Source organism: Gymnodraco acuticeps, unplaced genomic scaffold (assembly GCF_902827175.1).
Source record: "Gymnodraco acuticeps unplaced genomic scaffold, fGymAcu1.1, whole genome shotgun sequence".
Taxonomy (NCBI): Eukaryota; Metazoa; Chordata; class Actinopteri; order Perciformes; family Bathydraconidae; genus Gymnodraco; species Gymnodraco acuticeps.
Genome location: NW_022991216.1, coordinates 3,770,191 through 3,776,061, shown reverse-complemented (window position 1 = coordinate 3,776,061; position 5,871 = coordinate 3,770,191). Strand labels below are relative to the sequence as shown.

General features: G+C 41.5%; 1 long non-coding RNA gene across 3 annotated transcripts; it reads right to left on the bottom strand.

Annotated features, from left to right (window-relative positions):
* Window positions 1-417: 417 nt before the first annotated feature.
* On the bottom strand, window positions 418-5,411 carry LOC117561456. Of its 3 annotated transcripts, XR_004571377.1 has the most exons (6): window positions 5,250-5,411; window positions 3,880-4,191; window positions 1,705-2,034; window positions 1,397-1,568; window positions 1,134-1,282; window positions 418-988 (listed from the first exon to the last, which is right to left on the bottom strand). It is a non-coding gene; the product is annotated as an uncharacterized LOC117561456 (long non-coding RNA). The 3 variants fall into 3 exon arrangements; XR_004571378.1 differs by lacking the exons at window positions 3,880-4,191; window positions 5,250-5,411 and adding an exon at window positions 2,441-2,604 and having other exon boundaries at window positions 1,705-2,146; XR_004571376.1 differs by lacking the exons at window positions 3,880-4,191; window positions 5,250-5,411 and having other exon boundaries at window positions 1,705-2,589.
* Between the last annotated feature and the right edge of the window lie 460 nt (window positions 5,412-5,871).

Here is a 5,871-nt window from a genome sequence, read left to right as displayed (position 1 = left end):
ATCAGATGTACCTACAACTGTTGTTATTTAGGTGCCGTTGTGGAAACTGCGCTTTGATGCCAAGTGACGGAGAAAACGTGTGCTGCAATAGCATAAGAAAGGTAGCCTAGCTTAGTTACATTATGTCGGCAGCTAGCTGAAAACACCAACAGTAGCACACATATACAGCATACATATTTTTCAAGTCAATAAACTATTATATGCACTTTTATTACTTCCTTAGTAATTGAATGTTTATTTTGTAAACCTTTCCCATAGTTGGTTTAATTGCTAAACGTGTTTTGTAACACATCTTACCTTCATAGGTTGTAACACGCATGCTGCAAGTTCCAGAACCCATTAACTGCATGGTTGACCACCCAGGACTAGAGCCTAACTGCTTGAACCCATACACCCTGCAGAATCTCCACAATATTTATAAATATAGTTTCGGACCTTTGACAAATACAACGGAAGAAGAGTAAGTTATTGTTACCTGTAATAAACTACTACCGTTTGATGAAAAATCAAATCATGGTTTGCTATATATGAATGATATGTTATCGGAGCAAATAATTCAGGAAAGAAAGGCTCCTAAGTATTTCCATCAAACTTTATTTTTACAAATGTACAAAATGTGTGAATGTATATTTATACACTGTACATCATCCATTCCTCTCCTGATAAGCGTTTTCGATATTTTGCGTATCGCAGCTTTGTAAGCTGGTGCTGGGGATATTTAGGGCGAGGCATCAGAGTGGTGATTCCGTCGTGTGTTGTGCTCCGGATCCGCCAGGAGTTTCCAGATCTGGCTGGACAATATGTAGGATTTCGACCTCCTTTGGGGGGAAACGGGAGAAACAGCTGACAATCATTTCCTCCTTGGGGGGCCTGTCAAATTGAGTTGACAGGTCCTCTGGGACGTGGATTCGTTTCAGCTCGTCCACAAAGGGTGTAGGGTCCAGAAAGACTTTGTGAAACACAAGCCTCGTCAGCTCATCCACATAGACTGAAAAAGAAAGCATTGTATTTGTTATTGTTATTCACTTTTTGTATTTAATGTAATACTTTTATTGTTCATTGTATCTTTAATCATTTGAAATGTAAGTTCTGTTAATAATAATAAAAATAAAAACAAATATTTCACAACTTACTGTATGTAGGGTCGTTCTTAACAGGCTTGACCGTACACTCTCCCCTCTTTGATTTTGGATAAGCCAATTTGAAGACAAGTTTTCCTGCAGCAGTTGTCGCTTGGTCACGCCCAGCATTCTCGTTGTGATGCATTGCTGCTAGACACAACCTATAGAATAGCAAAATAAAATGAGACTTTGTGTTATGACAAAATAAAACCCTCATGCCACTAAACAGTGACTGTGTTATAAGATGCTACAGAATAAAGTATACAGTGTATTACCTGCACAACATTCCAATGAAGGGGAAAACCACATTTTTTGGGGTAAAACGCAGAATTAAGTTGTGGAAGGACTCCAGGGATGAGGTCTGGTAGTGATGGCTTAGCTTTAGCACATCTTTGAGAACTCTCTTGTTGGCGAGTATCGTTTCAACTCTGGCGAGTGTTATTGAGCCTTGAGTAAAATGACAAAGACATTAGGTAAATCACCAGCACATTAGAACATTACAACAATAATTTGCCATAACAACAATGTTATATTTTCATTCTATATTGTTGATCTTATGAAGGAAGTGAAATATTGAACTTACCACCTTTTAGGTAAGGTTTATTTGCATCGCTTGCGGCTCCTACAGGATCCTACGATTGTTGGTCGAGCCCAAGTGCTGTACATGTAATAAAAGCACAATTAAGGTAATGTATCTGTGATTTGTCAGCGTTATAGTCTACCTTTGCTTCTCACGTGTGCCGATTTCAGTGTTCCCCGGGCCAACTGTGTAGTAACAGAAATGGCGGACACTTTACATTCCAACAGACCGTGTCTCAACCCTCTGAGTTCCCACACAAACAGTCTGTGGACGGTCTGTTTGACATCCGACTGTACTGGAGCGGTGGGTATTGTGTTCCTGCTGTGATGTACTCTAAGAAAGATACACATAGTATTCATACAATTAATTTTGTATCCGAGGAAAACAGTCAATTTCATAAAAGCAACACTTTTACAATTACAATGTTCTACAGATAGTCTGCTACCTTTTCCCATGTAGCGTAATATTTCAGACTCTTTGTAGCACAGTAGCATAGCTGCTAGGACCGCCAACTTCAATGTAATTATGTTTGGCGACTGACCGTACGTTAAATCAGCCAGAGTATACTGTCTATGAGTATTTCGTGTGTGTTTGCAGACGAAATTCTCCAGCTATGATTATCAGTAATCAACACAGTTAGCTTGCCAGCTAATATGCTAACCTAATATGCAGTTTAACAGCTAGTCTAGGCTTAGCAAGAACATCTTACAATTGCAATATTATACAGTTAGTCTGCTACGTTCGGTCATTCATTGTAGCTGGCATGAAAACAATGTTTTTCATAACATCTCTAGGTTAGAGCTTCTAGCTTATTAATGGTAGCTCGGTAGAATACACGAACGGCAACTGTAATTACGGCACCTCAGTTGTTTCCCCGACTCAGACTGCAAGGAATCTGGGTGTGACCCTAGATAACAACCTGTCCTTCACTGCAAACATCGCTGCTACAACCCGTTGCTGCAGATACACGCTTTACAACATCAGGAAGATACGTCCCCAGCTGACACAGAAAGCGACTCAGGTTCTGGTCCAGGCTCTCGTCATCTCACGCCTAGACTACTGCAACTCCCTCCTGGCTGGTCTACCTGCATGTGTCATCCGACCTCTGCAGCTCATCCAGAATGCAGCGGCTCGTCTGGTCTTCAACCTTCCTAAATTCTCCCACACCACTCCGCTCCTCCGCTCCCTTCACTGGCTTCCGGTAACTGCTAGAATCCACTTCAAGACACTGGTACTTGCTTACCATGCTGCGAATGGATCTGGCCCTTCCTACATCCAGGACATGGTTAAACCGTACACCCCAGCGCGTGCACTACGCTCTGCATCAGCCAAACGACTCGTTGCACCCTCGCTGCGAGGGGGACCCAAGTTCCCATCGGCGAAAACACGTGGGTTTGCTGTCCTGGCTCCAAGATGGTGGAATGAGCTCCCCATTGACATCAGGACGGCAGATAGCTTGCACATCTTCCGGCGCAAACTGAAAACTCATCTCTTTCGACTCCACTTCGAGCGTTAGGCAAGGCAAGGCAAGGCAAGTTTATTTATATAGCACTTTTCAACACAAGGCAATTCAAAGTGCTTTACAAAAAATGAAAGAGATTAAGAAAATGGCATTTAAAATCAGTCATTAAAAAGAAAAGCTAATAAAATAAACATTAAAAGAAAAAATACATGGATAAAAGTTACAGTGCAGTCAATTAAACATTAAAAGAAAAAAAAAAAAACTATTAACGAAGCACTTTTATACTAATAAAGGACTGGCTTACCTAAAGCCAGTTGAGTAGCACTTGAAATGTTTGGCTCTATGAAACCTGATGTACTTATATGATTCTGTTTTCTTCAAGGTTGTGTCTTCCTGGTCGAATGTACTTATTGTAAGTCGCTTTGGATAAAAGCGTCAGCTAAATGCAATGTAATGTAATGTAATGTAATTACTGACCGTACGGTTAAATCACCCGGAGTATACTGTCTGAGTATTTCGTGTGTGTTTGCAGATATTCTCCTGCTATGAGATACATGTAAGGCCATGTGCTAACATCGGTGTTGAGGTCTGGGAATGCTCGTTAGCCCTCGTGTTTACCTCGGTAGCATAGCATTAGCATTAGCATTTACACAGTCGTGGTAGATACATTGTTTGTTTTAAACAGAATAAATACACAAACCACAATGAATACTTACAGGTTGTGTACCCGAATCTCCCGCTGGTCCAAACAAAGTAGGAACAGCATCGTCCTCCAATATCAGCTTTGCAAGTCCGAAGCTAAACATTGTTACGTTTTTAAAGCTTTGGTCCGTGAAATGCCGCGCACACACAACAGTACCAGCTGGTAAATCAGCTGGAACAGTGTTAAAAAGGAATGTCAACCACTGACTTCGTCGTGGTTCTGCCTTCGGTACTGCAAACATTGTGGATTTCTCCACACAAGACAGGCAACAGACCCTCCGCGACATGACTGGATAGAGCTTTGAAAAGAAGCAGGTTTTACGACACTTAGGTTGCGTTCCGATAATCCAAAAATCAGCTCCTAAATTCTAACCCTATCTCCTATTCCTTGACCTCTGAGTGAAACGTCACGGGGTTAAGGGATAGTGGATATGAGAATTCAAAAGGACTTAGGAGAAGAGACCGCGGTACTTTAGAGAATCCGAATGCACTTTCACTATCCGACGTGTTTATGATGCGCCAGCGGACGTCATTTTGTGCGTCTGCTGCTGTGGGGAAACTACAGTTTTCTATACAGCGGACTACAACATGGATGTTTAATAAGAACGAGGGACTACTGTAAACTAATCTAGAGACTCTGCACCGTGCTCTGATGCTGTTGCTTTATGCTTTATGAACCGGGACAACAGATAAACATATTCTTCATGACCAAAGTTGGAATTGAAATAAAAAAGGAAAGTGAAACTTATGCTCATCACCCTCTCCCTCCGGTCCACATTAATACAAATGGTCCCAATACGTATGATTGTATGAAATAGGAAAATATCTTAAAATCAATACAAATGTATTTATTATAAACGTTAGTCCTTAACATCTATCACTGTGTATATCACCATTCAAACATCTTTTAAAAGTTGAACAAACTCCACACAGCTCAGTAAAGACTGTGAGATGTTGACTTTATTTGATCATTTCAGTAAAAACTAACGTTCATATTTCTCTTTTTGATTATAATACTGATGAACGTTCAGAAAAAAGCACTTTGGCAACTTACCACATACGTTTTAAAATGCTTAATAAGCACCATAACTTTCATGATATAATTTCTCGGTCATAATCGGTTGTTTCCGTGAACGGCTGACTGTTGAGTGACGACAAATGCTGCGGCTGCAATGCATTGTGGGGCAGCATTTTCTCCTCTCCTTTCGGCAAGGGAGGTCCAGTGGTTCCTAAGCCAAAGGAGGTTATAAAGGAAGTTTGAAACCTCCTTTCCTTTCATTTGGAGAATTGGAACGGCACTTATCATGGCTGCCACTGAGGGACTTCCGGGTCATTTCACTCCGTTAGGAAGGTTCCTAAGCTAAATGGACTATTGGAACGCAACCTTAATATGGTCGGCTGGCAGAGGAAGTGACGTCACGCGGTGCAGCTACGTCACGCGGGGCAGGAAGTAAACAATGGAAACTGAGAAATCTCCAACGAGACTTTTGGGGGAGGTCTTTTCTGTGTTAGAGTTTTACTCCCTACAGGGTGTACTTTGAGGGGTTTTGACTTTGCAGACTGTTTACATGCATGGACACCTTCATAACACACAAGGAGACGGGTAATAACCGGAAAAGCATGCAATGAACTTGCAAACACAAACCGCTTTCTGTGCATGGATCGCTGTGCATTCGTGTGTAAGTTTTTTGAGACTCCCCTGACGGTCACCCGATTCGTACTTGTACTTTTTTCTATCTATAGCCAATCAGATGTCTCCTTCATTCTAAGCCAATCACATGAGCGCGCCCCCACGAGGGTATGATTTATTGCGATTTGTGTGTGCATTGACAAACACAAGTGTGGATCCGGAAATACAAGTGTGAATCCTTTTGCGGATCATGAAATACAAGTGTGAATCCTTCTGTGTGCACGTGTGTATTATGAGACTGTTCTGAGCCCATACAAAAAAGGCCACATTGTTAACCCGAAAGTACACAAAAAGTACACTTCAGATGCTCAAGTTC